This window comes from Podarcis tiliguerta, assembly GCF_965153285.1.
Source record: "Podarcis tiliguerta genome assembly, chromosome: 9".
NCBI classification, from domain to species: Eukaryota; Metazoa; Chordata; class Lepidosauria; order Squamata; family Lacertidae; genus Podarcis; species Podarcis tiliguerta.
In genome coordinates this window covers 35,058,305-35,078,402 of record NC_139542.1, presented here as the reverse complement: position 1 = coordinate 35,078,402, position 20,098 = coordinate 35,058,305, and the positions used below count along the sequence as shown (strand labels likewise).

At 42.6% G+C, this 20,098-nt stretch overlaps 1 protein-coding gene and 1 long non-coding RNA gene across 3 annotated transcripts in view; one reads left to right on the top strand and one right to left on the bottom strand.

Annotated features, from left to right (window-relative positions):
* IL15 (interleukin 15) overlaps window positions 1-20,098 on the bottom strand; it is a 75,256-nt gene that overhangs the window by 36,247 nt on the left and 18,911 nt on the right. The gene's annotated exons all lie outside the window — the stretch shown is intronic.
* Window positions 1-20,098, top strand: part of LOC310685427 — a 32,830-nt gene that overhangs the window by 9,045 nt on the left and 3,687 nt on the right. For both annotated transcript variants that reach the window (XR_014515242.1, XR_014515243.1), the window contains exon 2: window positions 19,064-19,195. This is a non-coding gene — a long non-coding RNA (uncharacterized lncRNA). The remainder of the gene's footprint in view (window positions 1-19,063; window positions 19,196-20,098) is intronic.

Genomic DNA, 20,098 nt, shown 5'->3' with positions numbered 1-20,098 from the left:
CAAGAGAAGGGAGTGCAGGGGATATATCATACCCCTGCCTAGAATCAAAAGGGGAGCCTGGGAGCCAAAGTAGGGGAGCCAGAAATTTCCTAGGACCTATATTGCATGAAGACTAGCATTTACATTTTGTGTAAGCCTACATAAAACACCATATTGCTTCTTTCCCCCATCTACTTCCTCTTCTGGGTGTTGGCACTGGCAGCTGCCCACCTACAAGCAGAGGAGGGCAAAGCAGTTCATTGCCACCGTTATTATCTCATGAACAGATGAATAACAGACTACAGCTGGTAAAATTATCTTTTCCATACAACTCTCCTAAGCTGGAAATAGTTAATATTTGCACTGATTTAAAGTAACCAGAAAGTTGATCTACCTTTCTTTTTATTAATACTAATGTCTTCCGGTGATTTGATTTGCATTGCAGTATAAAAAGGATGATTAATGGAGAAAGGAAGGGTACCAAAAGACACTTTGTACCCTATGATGAAATTTCTCTCAGAGGCCCTCTCCAGACAGGAGAAAAACTGCAGATGTTGTAATAAAAAAGGAGTGGCAGAAGAACCACTGCTCAGTCCTGAATGGTTCTCAACTCCTTGCCCTCCCGCTTTTGGCAATAATCACCATGTTCTGACTAGTGTCAAGTCTGAGCAATGTTTCTCCATAAAGATGACCAAATTGTTTTATTGAATAGAGGAGAGGAGAGGCAAGGGGTGACATAACTGAGCTTCTGGTCCTCAGAGTGCATTTCCCCTCAGGGGAGCCGTGGAAAGAATGTAGTTGGTCAAGGGAGCCACGGACTCAAAAAAGGTTGAAAACCTCTGGTCTACACACAAAGGGGGACTATCATCTTTGAGTGTAGCACAGATATTAAGAAGTTTATTAAGAATAAGAAACAAGACCATGACCACAGAAAAAATGAGTAGCTGTGAAGTAAATATGATGTGGTTGCATTAAAAAGAAAAAAAGAAAAAAATGATGCAAAATTAGTCAACAGTTAATTAAACTTTTTTCATTGCAAACAAAAGTGATAGGGAGATATCCAAAATCAGATGTTAAAACTTTTCAGTGTGGATATAATGCTATAGAGTGTATCTATCAGATTACCTGATAAAGGAAAAATGAAACAGAAAATTGGAAACACTTGCTGTTTTAAAAGAAATCTCTATAAATTAAAGGAAGGAAGAGTGAATGAGCAATTTTGCTGATGATTTTCTTGGCCTAGCATGCAGTATGCTGTGGAAATAATGACTTTTGGCTTAATAAACACACAGCTGTATGAAGACTCGGCAGAGACAATATTTTATTTGAGAATTAATGGAGAGACTGTGTACTCTCCCCCATCCTATAATCTAGATATGTTTTGCCCTGAAAAGCACTTCATGGGAAACTGATTTCATTTCAAAAATAAAAGCACATTGGAGATGGATTCTGCATTACCCCACACAGTGCTTGTTCAAAAACAGATGTAGGTAGTCTTGGCAATGGGAGTATTGTAGCCAATGATGTTGTGGGTGTGGGAATGCAATGATAATAACCACTCCACCTTACTTCATTCACCAGGGCATGTTCAGGGTGGGGAAGCATAGATGACCTACTCAGGGGAAGGCTTTTCAAATGTGTGTCCAGTAACCACACACAGCCTTGTGGAAGAATCAATGGTGCTTGAAAGCAGCAGGCCGGCTGAGCACGCACCATTCCAGATTGAGGAAAAAAATACATTTTTTACTACAAACATGTTAGTGTGTATGCAGCCTTAGCGAAGCTGTAATCAGTACAGATAACAGATATTCAGGAATTTGCTTTCCCTTCTTGCTAGCTGGTAAAATGGGGACTTTAGCACTGATATCAAATGGATAAATATTCCATGTGTATGACACCATTAGTTTAATGTTACTATATTTATATCTCTGTTCCCTCCCCCCCCCCCAAAAAAATATCCTAGTCCAACTATACTGAGTCATAGTGCCCAATCCCACTGAAAGAAATGGTGCTTCGGGTAGTTGTGACTAACTTCTTCCATTGCTTCACTGGGGCTTTTATGCTAATTGATAAAACCAAGTATCTGTATTTTTACCTCCTTTGTCAGTTTTGTCCATAAGGCCTACTAAGCCTTCTGAAGCTTTACATGGCATGTGTGCCTTTTTCCAGCAGCTGCTATCCTTACAGTTTAAGGAGATGAAAGCTCTTTTAAGGCTAGATTATTAAAATGAGGAAAACTAATAATTAAATATGCAAAGCCATTGGCTTGGGGTTATCAAGATGACATTGTGTGCTTGTGAAGGGGTGCTGGAACCCCGAGCACAATGCAAGGGTAAGAACATCAGGGAAGGTTAAGAGCAGATGACAGACCCTCCAATTCTCCCTATTTTCCAGGGATGTCCCTGATTTAGAAAAGGCATCCCATTTTCTTATTTGATCGTGGAATGTCCTGCTTTTCCTAAGACATCCCTATTTTCACTGGAGAAACTTTGGAGGGTATGGAGTTATTCGACTCCTGAGCCGTCAGAAGGCCACCCTGTACAGGCAAGGTTTTTTTTTTAATGATTAATGTTTTAGTATTTATATATATGTTTGAAGCTGCCTGGAGAGGCTGGGGCAATCCAGAAAGATGGGGGGGGGGTATAAATAGTAAAATTATCATTATGGAATGGGAAGTCCCTTTTTTATCAGAAAAATGTTGGAGGGTATAAGATGACCCCTGTTGTTATTAGGGCCAGTTTGTAGATACGCAGGTTATATCTTTTAAGCTTTAGAAATATTTGCATTCAAAAGCCACGATCAACTTAAATGTTTTTCTCTGGACCTTTGACACCAATCACTAGGAACCCAAGAGAAATTGTGTGGCTTTCCTGGAAAAAAAGTAAGAACATTATTGCAAAGTCAAACAGAGACATGAAAAGGAATAGAAGTGGATTATTTCAAAGTCGGGGAAAGTTTATGCTTTAAAAGTGTTCTGACTTTAAGTGTTGTTGTTTTTTCAATTCAAGTATTGAAACATGTCGTCGCTGATTAATAGCTGCTGAACATCTTAACTAGACACAGACAAATTGCCAAGGGAATCATGATACATGAAGTAGCTTTTTCACTGGGATATTGACTTGCATTCCTCACCAATCAGAAAGTACGTAAGCTGCTCTCTTTCATTGACTGCACTTGTTAGTTCCTTTCTAAAGGGAGCTTTAGTTTTTGTAACCCTTATCCCATGAAAGTTCACAGATAACCTGCTATTGATTTAGTAATAGGTCAGAGGAAAAATCAGCCAGGCTATCTGGACCTAGCCGGTGTCAGGCTATTTCCAGTAGGTGCAGATCTGAAGATTCTTGAAACTGTTTTTGCAAATGCACCTCTGTAATTATTCAAATCGTGAAGCATCAGATCCGTAGCCCATCATCAGCTGGCTTTAAATTAATCAAACAAACAGGTATATTCTTGGAAAATGTATGTGCCTTCATGTTGGGATTTTGCCCTTGGAAGTTTCAGCCAGCTTTCTACATCTCAGAAGCTTTTTCTATGTGCTTGAACAGTGGCAACGTGCCAGACAGAGATTAATTTCCCCAAAAATTAGAGCCAACCGTGCACCATCTGTTACCTGCTAGGAGACCCTGGAAAACTAATCAGACCCAAACCTACTTAGGGCAGGGCAATTTCTGTCTTTTCTTTTCTTTCTTTCTTAAAAAAAAGATTTTTGGTTATGCATGTAAGTAGGCTCGGTTTCTTTCAGCGGAGATATTTGCTGCTCACACATACGGAACACTTGTTAAGTGGCAGCTCTTAAGAGACTTTTAACAGAGCTGTAAAACAGTGCTGCAGAATGATTAGTCGAGCAGCTTATTAGAGCTATTGGGTATTACATGAGGAAAACAAGTGATTTCTCACATGGGTTTATGCGAAGGAAGTCACCGCCAGCTGGCAATCCCCTGTAGCTTGAACCCACAATTGCACACACATTTTAAAACCCCCCTAAGTCTGTTGTCACTAGCATGGAAATGTAATGGTGCGAGCCCTTGTCCCACTCCAGCTCTGACATTACCTTTAAAAAATACTTCTTAGGCAAGTTGTACTATGACATTAGAATGGCCAATTTACCTGAGCACACAACTAATATATGGCAATTATCACGTAATTTGCTCTAAGTGAGAGGGTGAAAGAGCAGAAGATTTTATTACTCCTGCTCAGTTGCAGTCCAGTATTATCAGCTGATAAAATGCACCATAATGTGAGGAAATTTTTGTAATGGCTCTAATGATATGATAACCTTAACTGGTTCTTCATGTACGTTTCAAATTTCATTGCTAATAACAATCTTAATATGCTATTCATTAGCCCATTAATTACATCATTGTTTAACACACACACCACTTCCAATTAGCTTTAATGACATCAGAGCTATTTTTCCATGCTGGCATTTTTAAAAAAAATTTTTTTTTTAAGAAAGGAAAAAATGTGCACTGTTCTTTCACACTTGAACCGCCTGCTGTTCTGTCTTAATTAAGTTTTGTAACAGCAGTCATAGTTTATAGGGGACTTTTTAACCTCATTTGATTTCAGACCATTTGTACTGCCTTGAAGTAGGCATTGAAAATGTCCGAGTTAATCCAATTACCTCAAAAGGCAGCCAATCTCATTTAATTTATATAATTTTAGGGAAAGGCAAAACTCCCGCAAACAGCCAGAACTATTTTATCTGCACCAGTATGTAAAAGAAAAATACCTCAAAACCCTGAAAAGTTGGAAGAAAAGAAACAAACATTCACGATGCAGATGACTAGAGAGGATGGACAGGCCTCCACGGGGTTTAATCCGGCACTGCTTCCATGCATACCAGAACGTGTAGAGGCTTTAGCACATGGGTAGGCAAACCTAGGCCCACGGGTCGGATCAGGCCCAATTGCCTTTTGGATCCGGTCCACGGACGGTCTGGGAATCACTGCATGGATCGCCAGCACACGTGTTCTTCCCCTCTCCCTACCTGTCCCTCACATGGCGCCGGCGCCGCCTCCTCCCTCCCTCCCTCCCTCCCTCCCTCCTCCTGGCTTCTCCTCGCCCTGCCTAGAGGAGGAAGGGGGCTGGGCTTTGTAGGTGCCAGCAGCAGCAGCGCTTGAGCAGCCGCCATTTTAAGCAGCCCCTCTCTGGAGCCCTTTCGCACGCCGGTCATCGTCCTTCTGCTGCCACCGCCAGTCCCTACTGCTCTCAAGACACAGGTAAGCAGCCACTGGGGCTCATGGTGCTCTTGCATCATTCCCCCCCCCCAAATATAGTCTGCCCCCCCCCACAAGGTCTGAGGGACAGTGGACCAGCCCCTTGCTGATAAAGTTTGCTGACCCCTGCTTTAGAATGTTCAGCTGTGTGCACAAAGTCTCCCTCCATCCTGCTGACATTTGTGCTGTACATATAAATTGGGGGGGGGTTGCTTCTTGGCATGCATGATGTGAGGAGTGGGACTGCTTGGTACAGCCCCACTCCATACTTATGTGTTGGGCTTGTTTTTCTACTCATATCGAAATACTGCCCCTCAATGAGGCCAAGCTTAGATTCACAAAATGTTTAGGGGTATGTGTACCCCTGCGTCCCCCAGAAAAAAAAGCGCTGGGCTTATAACATCAGAGCACGACTTTAGATAATTCAGGATCAGAGAAGAATCCAGGAGTACATAATGACGTCATGTTGCTAAAGCTCTATTTCACTGTAACAACCAAATCAGGAGAGGCCATGCAAGCCCTGGACCAGTCCCTGTGCTCAGTACTAAGTTGCAAGGGGGCCAACAGACTGAGTCTGGATCCTAGCAAGATAGAGGCACTGTGAGTGAGGAGGTTCCCAAATCTGTCCAACTAGCCAATTGCCTGCTCTGGATGGGGTCCTACTCTCTTTGAACTGGGAGGCGGGTGGCGCTGTGGTTTAAACCACTGAGCCTCTTGGGCTTGCCAATTGGAAGGTCAGCGGTTCGAATCCCCATGACAGAGTGAGCTCCCGTTGCTCTGTCCCAGCTCCTGACAACCTAGCAGTTCAAAAGCATGCCAGTGCAAGTAGATAAATAGGTACTGCTGTGGCGGGAAGGTAAGTGGCATATCTGTGCACTCTGGTTTCGTCACGGTGTTCCATTGCACCAGAAGCGGTTTAGTCATGCTGGCCACATGACCCAGAAAGCTGTTTATGGACAAAAACCACCTCCCTCAGCCTGAAAGCGAGAAGAGCACTGCACCCCATAGTCACCTTTGACTGGACTTAACCATCCAGGGATCCTTTACCTTTTTACCTTTACTCTCTTTGAAGGAACAGGTTTGTAGCCTGGGGTTGCTTGGAGATTCACCTCTGAAACGGAAGACGCAGGTGGCCTCAGTGTTTTGTCTGGTAAGACAGCTAAAGCTGTTTCTGAACCAGGATAGCTGGCCGCTGTTGCCATGTGCTGGTAACCTCCAAGTTGGATTACTGTGATGCCTGATTGCGCCATGGCACAGACGATCAGCACCATGCTACACTGTTGGTGAAAGAATTGCATTAGCTTTCATGCTAAGTTCAAGGGGTTGGTTCTGGAGCACAATTCACCCCTTAAAAACTCTTGTCAGGAGCTCCATTATATAGGAATCAGACCTTTAGTATGGTGGCACCTACCCTCTGGAATGACCTCCCATTATGCACTGGACAGAGACTGTCTTTGTTGCATTTTAAATGCCTATTAAGACGTTCCTTTTTCAACAACCTCATCGTGGAGATCTTTATCCTAATCTGTATCTTCATTGGCTTTGACATTGTTTTAAAATATAGAATTGCTTTCAGTTCTTTGTGTACAGTATATGGAATTGTTTTTAATGTCAATTTTTAAATTATGAGATACTTTGTGGGAAGTGATTCACAAATGGAACCCAGTCAGTAAACAGTAACCTTAGATAAACCATCAGAAATACATTTCAATCTCCAGTAGCAATGCAATAGCAATACCTACACATGTAATGGTAAAAATGCCAAGTTTTAACTTGTCTGAGATAATATTGCCTGCCTTTCCCAGCCTTACATTTTCTCTGTGTTTGACTGCCAGCCATAAGCTCTCTAGGCACAACATAAACTACTTGTTAGCATTTGCCCTGATAGACAAAATAATAAAGTCGTGAAGTCTCATGGCATATGGAAAAAATGCCTTTTCTGCTATGTGTGTTGTTGTTCCATTAGAAAAATGTAAAAGTTAGCTATTAGAACTGATGATCAAGACCAGTTGGCACATTAACTTAGGTGAAACAATGAGCAGCTTATGCTGAACAAAAAGATCATATGAACTTTGGCTGACATACTCAATGGTACAGAAAGGCTTTACTGTACTATGCTACAGTAAGTTATGCACCACCATAGGTGTGGTGCACCCTAATTTTATTTTTAAAATGGGGGTCATGGCAAGCACAAGAGAGTACAGCGTGGCATCTCTGCCCTCTCAGCTGCTCTGCTCGCCACCTTTTGCTCACACTGGCCAGCAATGCCTCGCTCTCTAGGACAGGGAAATGAAGGACCCTTAACCTGTTTTGCTTAATTTGGGTGAGCTAATGGTTAAAGATGAAGACCATGAAAACTGATGGTATCTTTGTATATGCCTGGTTATTACTATAGCAAAATTTGGTACCGTATTTGGTTTCACAGGGTTTTTTTTTAATTTTGCATATTTTAAGTGAAGTTTAGTTGTGAATTAAAAAAACAACAACTTTTGTTGTCAGTTTCTTTTGTCTGATGAATAAAACTGTCCTTTATGATTGAGTATGGGTATGTATTCCATAAATGCTCACCCTTCTAAAAAAAAATCACTGGGTGCACCCCCAATGAAATGTGCTGTGCACACCTACATGCACCACTGAAAGCTGTAGGCTTGGCTCTTGCAGAAATTGAACTGCTCCACTTACAGTTTAAGGCATGTGCCTCAAAGATTTCTCGCTATAAAGAAATGCACTTATCCTTTTCTCCACACTTTCCAGGCACTGCCTATGCTTTCAAGTTCCATGTCTGAGTGCTCTTTCTCTCCTCTGGCGCTTTCTGCAGAAAACCCCACACTTTATCACTGAATGGCCATTTGTCGTCTGCAGAAAACCTGAATTGCCATCTGTTGCACTTCTGCTTCAAATAGTGAGTTTTCGAAGGAGAAGCTCTGGGGTAAAAAAAAGAAAAGAGCACCTGGACACAGATCTTTAAAGCGCAGGCCTGTACCTGGAAAGCACAAAGCATAAGCTAAGGGTGGATAAGTCCTATGTCATCAGTGCTTTCAAAGACCGAGTAATTCAGTGACTCAGCTACTGCATGTGTTGCTGGCAACACCTCACATCTTATAACACCTTGGATAAATTTTGGACCTGCAAAGTCTTTCTGTTTTTTTTAAACCCACTTAATTTTTGTTTGCTTGTTTCATATATTTGTTTCAAAAGTTATTTGTATTTCTAATAACTGCAGATATGAAGAACTGAGTCCAAATAGATGCGGCACAGGAGACATGTGAATGGCTCTTTTTTGTACTGTATTGCATTGTCAGGAGACAGCCAATTTGACTGGAAAAGCAGTGCTGAAGGAAAAAGCAATGATATAGAAGGGAAGAGTGAACCATTTCTCCATTGCATTTTTGCTGATCTAAATTGCTCGTCTGCCTCCTCTTCAAGCTTCTCTGACACAGCTCACTTTCCTACACATGCCTAAAAGGCATCACTACTGAACCTCACAATGTCCTTCATTTAACCTAAAGGATATTGTCATACCAAGTCCTGACCTGACCCTGGGCAACTTCTCTTCTTAGAATCATAGAGTTTGAAGGGACTGCAAGGGTCATCTAATCCAAGCCCCTGCAATGCAGGAATCTTTGGCCCAACATAGGGCTCAAATCCACAACCCTGAGATTAGGAGTCTCATGCTCTACTGACTGAGCTAGAGCTTCTGACAAGCAAGACCTTCCAAAGCCAGGAGACCCAGGAGAGCAGACAGAGCACCCCAACTGCAGCACAGATCCATAAGACCCTGATGTCCAGCAAGAATCCTCACCAGGCCTTCCTCCAAGGGTTCCCTTAAAGGACCATTGGGCTGTGTTCCTGATTCATCTGTAGCATTGGAGGCCTGATCTGAGTCAATGTGGAGGAAGGTGAAACGTCTCCCAGTTTTCTAGAGTTTCAGCACCAGAAGGTCCAGGCTCAGGTGGCTGGTTAGTGAAGGAGTGCACACCAGAAAAGCCAAGGTCCCCAGAAGTTACTTGAGAATAAAGGAGTTATTGGGTGTAACTGCTCTCATCAACAGTAAAGGCTCCTTGGAAAGCAGGCTTCAGCCTCTGCTGCTGGTTATCAGCAGGATCTGGAAGACCAGGTTATCTTAACCCTTCAGTCGAAATCTGATAATTGCTAGAACAAAATATGCCTTTCAGTTCTTTACTACTGAAACATGACAATCCCGCCTGCCTTCTGAATGATTTTAGCTGCTGATTTCTAGACCTTGACTCAGCTTCTGGATTATATTTGACTTGGGGTCAGGGTGATTCTCTTGTCCTTGGCTTCACCTTGGCTTTGCTTTTGGACTCCCCTTGTTACTGCATGGTGTTACTGCATTTTGAAACCTGAGCATGTAGTGGACCCTGCTGTGTGGCCTTGGCCAGCCTAGCTCCAGAACTGTCCTATATTAGGACAGTTTTATTATAGCTACAGTACATAACTAATAATTCTTGCATAATAAAGCCATTGAGTTACTTGGTAGAAGTTAAAAGAAGCTCAGTTCAAAAGAGTAGTTTCTCTGATCTGCATGCAGGTTCAAAGAAGATATATAACAATAATGAAGCAATCAAGGTCTTTGTAAGATATAATGAACTATATGACTCACAGAGGCGGGGATGGGAGCGGGGGAAATGTGATGAAATTAACATACCAAAATTAACATACCAGGGCAAAGCATGCCCTGCCCGCTTTTCTCTGCAAGAAGTTAAAATGTGCAGACAATCCCTAATGTGTACACAATATCCAGGATTAGATGGGATACCAGCTGAATTCTAGAAAGCCTTTATAGATGTATTGTGTGAGCTAAATACTCGTCATTATTACACATAGTTAATTAGTGTGCCAAAACTGTGATGTTACCAGACCATTAGAATGATGCCAGAATAGTGTTTACACACAAACACACACAGAGAAGCAGAAGCTAGCTCTGTTCTCATCATATAACCTCATCTTTCTCCTAAACCAAGACTAGACATTTTTCACAGCTTCATGGGCTAAAAGTCTGAATAAAACAATAGTTATATTCACAGTGATCACTTATCAGACAACAATAGAAAAGCACTGAACAGATATTGTATGTCATAATAAGAAAACAGAAGCAGTCTGTATTTGTTGGCATATAGTGGGGCCATTTATTCAAGACATTTCAGATACTTGATATCAGATCTTTAAAAAATGGTAAGAGGAATGTACTCAAAACTGAGGGCAAACATCACAGTAAATGGGAATAATTCTGACCTTAAAATGTTAATTGAAGTACAAGGGACAGGTGTGCGGTGCTTTCTGCAATATTTATCGAGCCCTTTGCATTTTAAATTAAATCTAAAGAAAGGGATAAATGTTGGTCCCTATATTTGGGTAGATGTCTAGCAAAGAATTCTAATATTAATGATGTGGGAAAACTTGGAGCAGTGTTCATCCACAGCTGAAGGAAATGTGGAAAAACACTGCAGGCTGAGAGAACTGTAATCTCAAATTCACTCCTTGTATGACTAGCAGCACATTCCTATGCAAGTTTACACTGAAGTATGCCTCACTTAATCCAAGCAGTTATGACACCCATAGCTGAACAAGTCCATTGTGGTACAGTGCATAACCTGACTAAATCTCCTTCTGTTTTAACTCCCTGCCTGCTTTACATTAAATTTATTTGTTTTAAGTTCCGTTACACCTTTGAAGAAGGGGAGAAAGTGAAATGCCAAGGAGCAGTGTCTGCGTTGAACAATGAGGGTTGTGTCAATAACAAAATGGGCAGTAACAACAAGAGTGTTCAAGCCCAGAGTGTTTATGCTGAAAGGAGTTCAAGTGCATGTCGAGTGCTCATCCTATTTATGGCTCTGAAGTGGATCACAGGAGCCAGCCATGAGTCAGATTTATAGCTGATTTCTTGGAAACCAGAGGTAAAATAATAATGAATTGTTCATGTTTCACTTTGGGGATTTTAGCAAAAGATAAACCATCTGTCCTGGTTACTTATTTTATTTATTTATTTAAGCAACCCCTAGAAGACCCAGTGTGATAAATAATTCAAGCAGTGGACTGCCATGCGAGCACAATCTGATATGACTGCTGCAGGATGATAGTGTGATATAGTGGTTAGAGCATCAGACTGGGACCTGCCAGACCAGGGTTCAAATTCCTCCCTCCCAAAGAAACAATCACTGCCTCCTCTCAGCCTAACTCACACCTCTCAGAGTTGTTGTGGGGATTAAATGAGGAGGGGAAGAACCATGTATGCCACCTTGAGCTCCTTGGAGAAAAAGGTGGGATATAAATGCAATAAATAAATATAATTACAATGGAAGTGACAATAACAAAGATATCATTTGGTGCATGGTAGGGGAGTCTATATTTCTTGAAAACAGTGACCTACCAGAATATAAAGTGGGCTTCAATACTTAACCTTTTGAAGAGATGCATGGCGGGAACACCATAAGCCAAAGATATCCTGGAAAACCAAATTGTGTGATCTAGGAAAATATTACACAGAACAAGCAGACAAAGGCCCCTCCCAACACGTCAACAAAACAAAACCCACCTGGTGAAAACAACTGAAGTACATGAAATTATTGTTACCTTAAAACCTGATGTTGCAGGACAAAGCATATTATCATTCTGGTTGAAAAAAATATTAGAAATTCACAGTTGTAGGGATTTGAAATCTACATTCAGATACAGATTATGTGCATGAAAGTGTGTGCCAACCACGTTGCCAAATGTTCGCTGTAATAGAATTAACTTACCTAAATGACGCTTCCCTCATAATGCTTCAATAATGCTCTGACGCAGTAGCCTGTGGTAGAATATATCTCCTCACCTCCTAATTCAGGCGGGACCATGACCAAAAGATTGGTGGGTGTAGATCCTCCAGTGGCCACCAGGCACTAGTCACTGTGCTGTTACTAACCTATAAATCCCCAAAGGCCTGGGGTCGTCAGCATATAGGGGACCAGTTTCCCCATAAAAGTTCCCAATATTCTCTTAGATCAGGAAGGGACCTGCTGTGGGTTACCAAGCCTCACTAAATGATCTTGGCAGCAACAATGCATAGGGTGTCTTCAGTAATGTGGACCACTTCAAGTTCCCTTTTGAAAGGGACTCAACTCTGCCTAATCTTTCCTTTCCACCTTTAAATGGGAAAGCAGCCAGATTCCTGGCACCAGTTGTGCTGCTTCATATTAAAATAGCTATATAAAACCTTAACAGGCAGGCTTCTTAGATTTTCACAGCTGTATCAAGTTCAGTGCCCGCTTTGTGATATGCATAGTTTTCCTGCAGACAACCATCCTTATTTAAGAACCTAGGCACACAGTTTGTAATACATTGCCCTAATTATTAAGATAATGAAATGGAGATAGTTGTGAATTTTAAAGAACCGAAAAAAACCCACCCACCCTGTTTTCCACGCAGAATGTAAAACATGCTCCCCAAGTCAATTTGTTATTATTTGGCACCAATTATATTGCTAAAAGTAATAGCTACCAGTCAATTAAACAAACAAGCACAGTGTGTAATTTTTATGGTCCTTCTCATCGAACAGACTGTAATTACAGAATTTCAGCATGGCTCAGTTCTGAGATAATCAGTGCAAATCACATAAATGTCTGAGAAAGATTAGAATAAAACGGGAACCTTGCCCTAAATCCTGTGGTACATTTAAAATAAATGAATGAATAAATAAAATGGCTGCCCAATATGAATGATTCTTAGTAATACCTTGGACAAATGATTTCCAGAACGGAGGGAGTGTAATGGAAATAGCATTCCATTTATACCAAAGACTGACCTTGACAATCAAGGGGGAAATACAGAATTCAGTATGACATTAGTTGATCAAGGATGGTACTTTCCTAGAACTGCAGTGCCAGCTTATAACATTTTGACTTTTTAGAGCTTTTTAATATTGTTGTTTTCACCACAATTCAACTTGTACAGAACTTGTTCAGAAAAGTGTGCCATTACACATGTGCAGAGTGTCATCTCCAGACTAAAAAATAAAATAAATCCATCAATTATTCTCCATGGACAGGGAAGAGTTTCCATGTAAGAAGATCCAGGAAGATTTTCAGACAAAACTTACTCTGTACCTCTGATTTAGAAATTAAGCCATACCCCCATGATGTACATTTTTGAATCTGAGTATTGATTACACCTACACTTCCATTGCCAAAAAACTAAACACACATAAACTTTTAAAATGTGAAGAACACTTGCTTCCAGTTGCATTCAGTTTTCCTCCCTCCCTACACTCACCCTGCCAATTAACATTTCATTATCCAAAACACTAAGAAACTAAGAAAATTAATATTCCAAACAATAGACAATAAAGAACAACTATTTCAGTTGAGCCAAGGCACACCAGAGCACAATGGAACATGTGCAGAGTTTGGAGAATAGCCCAGATCATGTTGTTTCTTTCTTTCTTTTATGTTTGCACTTTTCTGTAACAAATCTGTATAAATGTTTTTCAAAAAGAAAAGCCCTGATCTCTTGCCTGCCACCACCAAGTTTGTGGTGTGGTGAACCGGCTTATACTCAAGTCAATAAGTTTCCCCAGTTCTTTGTCCTAAAATTAGGTGCCTCGGCTTATATTCGGGTCAGCTTATACTCGAGTATATATGCTATTCAGTTCTGATTTCAGCTCTACAGCTCTATCTGGTGTCAGAGTGTTACAACACATTTATAACATAGTTTGTTTGTTCTTTTAACTAATGTATCTGTGTCCAGGGTGAATAGGTATTCTCCTTATATTATGAAGACTAAAAGGTTAGGAGGTCATTTTGTTCTGGAAATTATGAGTTTTAATCTGCAATCCTATGCTCAGTTACTGGGAACTAAGTCCCATTGACCTTAGTAAGACTTCTTTCTTACTGATAGACATGCATAAAAGGTAAAGGTACCCCTGACCGTTAGGTCCAGTTGCAGATGACTCTGGGGTTGTGTGCTCATCTCACTTTATAGGCTGAGGGAGCCGGCGTTTGTCCGCAGACAGCTTCCGGGGCATGTGGCCAGCATGACTAAGCCGCTTCTGGTGAACCAGAGCAGCGCACAGAAACGCTGTTTTACCTTCCCACCGGAGCTGTATCTATTTATCTATTTGCACTTGACGTGCTTTTGAACTGCTAGGTTGGCAGGAGCTGGGACCGAACAACGGAAGCTCACCCCATCGCGGGGATTCGAACTGCCGATCTTCAATCGGCAAGCCCTAGGCTCTGTGGTTTAGACCACAGCGCCACCTGTGTCCCTTTTATAGACATGCATAGGATTGCACTATTAACGTGATACTTCATTTATAGCAAGTCAGAAAAGTTTCCCCAGACCTAGCTGGTGAAGTCAAGAGAAGAAGGTTACCTTTTTATGCTACGTTGTTTAGAATATCTCAAAAGACTCCAGTACAATTATTTCAAGGATATATCCTTTGATGACTGCTGTGCACCTTATACTTTGAAGGAAAGATATAGAACTGAAGAATATAGAACTCTGAATTTATAACATTAGTGCTGAAGAGAACATGACCACATACAACCTGGATAGAAATGATAAGTGTTAGATTCTCATAATTCCTTCAGGTGGCAAATAAATTGTTCAATTTATCTACCTTTTCTGTTTTTAAAAACCTATAAACTAGTGCATGTACCCCAACAAGTGTTGCTTTTCTTCACTTCAGCTAATCTTTCCTCTGGCTCACATTATGGAGATAGAGGTGCTTCCTTCACAAAAATCTTTACGTATCTGATGGGTCTCTCCCCCCGCCCATGCCTTCTTGTGAGTCAGCAGAACACGCTGTACTCTGCCCATTTGCTTCGAAATCTGTTATCTATGTAGTTCTACATGTAACTAAAGTTCTATTGATTTCTAGGCAGCAAAATAATAATAATAATAATAATAATAATAATAATAATAATAATAATAATATCAATTGGTTTACACTCACCTCTCCTCTCTGAGCAGCAAGAAGTTCCAGCACATACCCAGGTTTGGAAAGAGGTTATTGGAGGCTTATTATCATTTTGTATTACGCTACACAGATAGACAGGTTAAGCTTAGTTGGAGGCCCAGTTTAAGCACTCCAACAAACAGCCAAAGTCCACTGCTTCCAAAGCAGGCATGGGAATCATTTATCTAGGAAGGGCTCATTATCTCAGGGATAATCTCTTGTGAGGGGAAGATATTGGCAGTGGGTGGGACCAGGGCCAAAAGTGAGTGAGTAGCTCCACCCCTTTTCTCCCTTCTTTCTCTCTCACACTCTATTTTTTCTCTCCTACTTATCCAGTCAATTATTTACGGAGAACTTGCTCCTCCATCTTTCTTTCGATCCATTTCAGCTTCCCTCCTCCTCGCCAGAGGTCTGAACTGTTTGTTTACAGTGGGATTATGCCTACTTCCATCACCCCAGCTCTTTTCTGTCCCCTCTTATTCACCTTCTTTCCCTCTGAGCTCAGTCCAACTGCATGACATTAGCTCCCCAGGGCAGCACGGGGCTCTTGGGCCACCATTTTCACACACTCTCCTAGTCTTACTCAGAAAGCTGCTGTTTGCTTTACTCCTTAGTGCAGGAGTCGGCAACCCAAGGTCCATGGGCCACAAGCGACTCATGGGAGTCATTTAACCAGCCCCTGAGCCGCCCCTGAACTGAGCCACCTGCTTGGCGAGTACCTGCGCGCTGTGCTAAACCGGCACGGTGCGGGGACTTGCTTCTGCGGTGCCGGAAATCGCGTCTGCACAGACGCAGACTCCGGGAATCGCTGGCTGGTGCGCTCCCACATGCACACGATCTGGCCCACAGATGGAACTCCGCTGGAGTGAACCGGCCAAGGCGAGGTAAACCTTGCCAACCCCTGCCTTAGCGTGTGCTAAGGATCACTTATAAAACCTGTCGTAAGCACCAATAAAACGGCTAGCACATTTGGAAAGCTAAGCAGGGTCTGGTATGGTTTCACTTGGGATGGGGGACAATGTAGATGACCCTCAGGTTCCCTCCCAACTCTGCAATTCTGTTATTCTGTTATAGTTCAGCAGTATAGGAATGGTTTAAATAAACAGATAAACTCTGGCCCTGCAACCAGGAAAGGTTCCCTGCTCCTGGCTTACAATATTAAACCGCACCATACTGCTGCCTCTTTTAAAAATTATCATTGCACATTCCTGTTTTAAGAGAATTGTGCAAGATGTGAGACTGCTTAAACTTCTGACTGGGACATGTGCATGTGCTGAGCTTTCTGTAAATGAAGATAATTCCTCTCTACCAGGCTTCTCCAACTGATGGTCAACCACACATAAAACCTGAAGCCTTAAAGCACCCTCTCCAAGTATCTCATCATGCGGCAGGAAACACCCTTTGCTTCCTCTTGCTGTTTATTTCAAAAACCTCTGCAGGAGTTTATTGAGCTAGAACAGGCTTAGGAAGACTGGGTAGATTTCCCTTTAACATCAGATCCCTTAAGCCAGTGGGGTTTTTCCTCTGGGTACTCAAGAGTACGCAGTTCTGGCATATATATTTTTTTCCAAATGTTAAAAGTGTGGCACTTACTATAACAACTTCATGGTGAGTACTGACACCTTTTTTCCTTTAAAAAAATGCACTGCTTTAAGCTTCAACTTAACATCAAGCCGGGGAAGGTTGAGGGAGAGGAATGATCTTAATTTACAAAAAATATTGACACACACATACCCTAACCTCAGAGGGCTAGAAAACCCCAAAAAATTTTATTATCATTATTACAGGTCTTGCGCAAATCTGCTAATGTGAGTAACAAACGGAGGTAGTGCTGGGGTAACAGAGGCCACTCGTTGCAAGACGGCAACACGGCGCCCTGAAAGAAAATGCACTCAGAAGTTTCCATGCCAGCAATGACTGCAAATGCATTGGCTATTTTTATGTACTGGGTTTTCCGCAGTTAGGGGAAATCCATCTCAAACAAAGAAAAAACAGGCATTGGGATGGTGATGTCACAAGCAAGGAATTTCCAAGCATCCGAGTGCACAATAAGCAGCTGAGTGTACACACCCTACCTCCACATCCCGGACACAAAGTCAGAACTAAAAGTGCAGGCAGTGCTGATAACTCAAGCAAGTGAGCCCAACAGCAGACTTCACGTGCAAGTCATACACACACACTGCATTTTATATTATTATTATTATTATTATTACCCCATGCATTTAAAAACATAATAAAAACATCCATACTGAAAAGCTTCCCTAAACAGGGCTGCCTTCAGATGTCTTCTAAAAGTCAGATACAATGGTACCTTGGGTTAAGTACTTAATTCGTTCCAGAGGTCTGTTCTTAACCTGAAACTGTTCTTAACCTGAAGCACCACTTTAGCTAATGGGGCCTCCTGCTGCTGCTGCCGCGCCGCCACTGCACGATTTCTGTCCTCATCCTGAAGCAAAGTTCTTAACCTGAAGCACTATTTCTGGGTTAGCGGAGTCTGTAACCTGAAGCATATGTAACCCGAGGTAGCACTGTAGTTGTTCCTATCCTTGACATCTGTGGGAAGGGCCAGTCACAGAGGAAGGGGCTTCGGTACCTGGGGCAGCGTGGCACGCCACACGCAGGGACGTGGCACATCACACATGCGAGCATCCAAATGGGGCGGCGCCTGCCCAATCAAGCGTCCCAAGGGGAAGGCGCCCACCTGCGGCGATGTCACCCCCCCCCAAATCTGGCACCCAAGGTGGACCGCCCCCCCCGCCCCCTTCCTCTACCACTGGGAAGGGTGTTCTGCACCACTACCGAGAAGGCCCTCTGCCTGATTCCCTGTAACTTTGCTTCTCACAGTGAGAGAACTAGCAGAAGACCCTCTGAGGAAGACTTCAGTGTCTAGGCTGGGTGATGGGGGTGAAGACGCTCCTTCAGGTATACCTGCCGAGGCTGTTTAGGGCTTTGGTCAGTACCAAAACTTTGAATTGTGCTTGGAAATGTACTAGGAGCCAGTGAAGATCCTTTAGGACTGGTGTTATATGGTCCCAGTGGCCACTCCCAGTCACCAGGAATTTTTTAGTATTAAGGAATTAAGCATTAAAAGACATTCTATAAAAAATATTTTTTTCCTTTTTATAGATGGGGAACACTAAGTCTGAGAGTGAGTCTAGTTCCACAGACAATACATGTACCCATGACAGAGCACTCAATTGCACAATCAATGCCACCCCACCCCCCAAAAAAATATTTGCAAAGACATAGAAAGACACTGGAGGGTTCGGAAAGGAAATGAATAGCATTTGACCCTGGGTGCAGAGTGGAGCTAGACTAACAGACTGGTTTTTTAAGAAAATAAAGTCATACCTCAGAAGTTGAACGCCTTGCAAGTCAAATATTTTGGCTCCTGAACGCTGCAAACCCAGAAGTGAGTGTTCCGGTTTGCGCATGTTCTTTGGAACCCAAATGTCCGACGCAGGTTCTGTGGGTTCCAATTGGCTCCCTTGGTTTCTGAACATTTTGGAAGTCAAATGGACTTCCAGAATGGATTCTGTTCATCTTCCAAGGTACGACTGTATGCTAGATTTATTTAGGAAATATTTGTTTGTTTGTTTGTTTGTTTGTTTGTTTGTTTGTTTGATATGTCTATGGATGCTGCCCAAAATGCATTTGTGCATTTGGGGGTCTATTATAAAGCAATTCACAACTTGCTCAAAAAAGAATCAGATTTCTTCTCCGTATACATAGTTATAAGGACACAGATGAGCACATTTGTGCAATACCTAGCTTACGTACAGATAAGCACACAAAGTTTGACCTTGCTATAGCAGTTCAGTTATGCACACTTATACAAAGACACACACTTGACCTGCTAGTTACTAATATGATGATAATAACACTCCAACAGACCTTGTTTCCCCACTAGGTTCCCAGGCAGATCTTCAAGCCATAGCTTTGAGTCCAGTACAAAGCAAGAAAGCCTCCAGCTTTCAGTACCAGCCCAAACTCATACACCACCTGCCTTGACTTATTGTTCTTCCATCCTAGGATCAGCCAGGTGAGAAGCAAAAGGATCCACCCATCTATCTCTATGGCAACAGAACATACTCCTTAAGATGCTGATGATAGAATGGTTAAGGCCATTACCTTAACAAAGGAACAGGTTTGACTGGTTCAGCAGGTTTTAACCTCGCAGATGCAGGATCACAGGCCTGAAAGGGACCCATGGATATCGGGGGGGGGGGGGGCATGGGTAGGCAAACTAAGGCCCGGGGGCCAGATCCAGCCCAATTGCCTTCTAGAGCCTGCTTGCAGACGGTCCAGGAATCGCCGCATGGATTGACGTAGATCTGATTCTGATCGTTCAGTCTGCGCCATTTCCCATCCCCTCCCTCACACACTGTGGCAGCGCCTCCTCCCTCCCTCCTCCTGGCTTCTCCCCGCCCTGCCTAGAGGGGGAAGTGGGCTGGGCTTTGTTGAGCCACAGTTGGTTGAGCACCATTTTAAGCAGCCCCTCTCCAGAGCCAGCCCTTTTGCGCTGCTCATCATCCCTCCACCACTGCTGCCAGCCCCTGTCACTCGCAAGGCACAGGTAAGCAGCCACCGGGGCTCATCCAGTGCTGTGGAGAAGGGAAGGGAGAGTTGTGGGGGGGATTTTTTCTTCAAAATATAGTCCAGCCCCCCACAAGGTTTGAAGGACAGTGGACCTGCCCCCTTCAGAAAAAGTTTGCTAACCCCTGATCTAAGCTGACCTCCCAAGCTTAGAACAATATACTATACCTGGGAGTTACAGCTCAAGAAGCCTGCTGAAATATAAATTTAGGGTAGAAAATACCCATTCAGAGGAAAACATTTCCCCCCCGAGCTGTTAAGAGAAGTCCTAGATTTACCTGTACATCAGTCAACACCTGTACATCACTAAATGTCTTGGCCTCTTTTCCCCCTCACTGTGCTAACAATG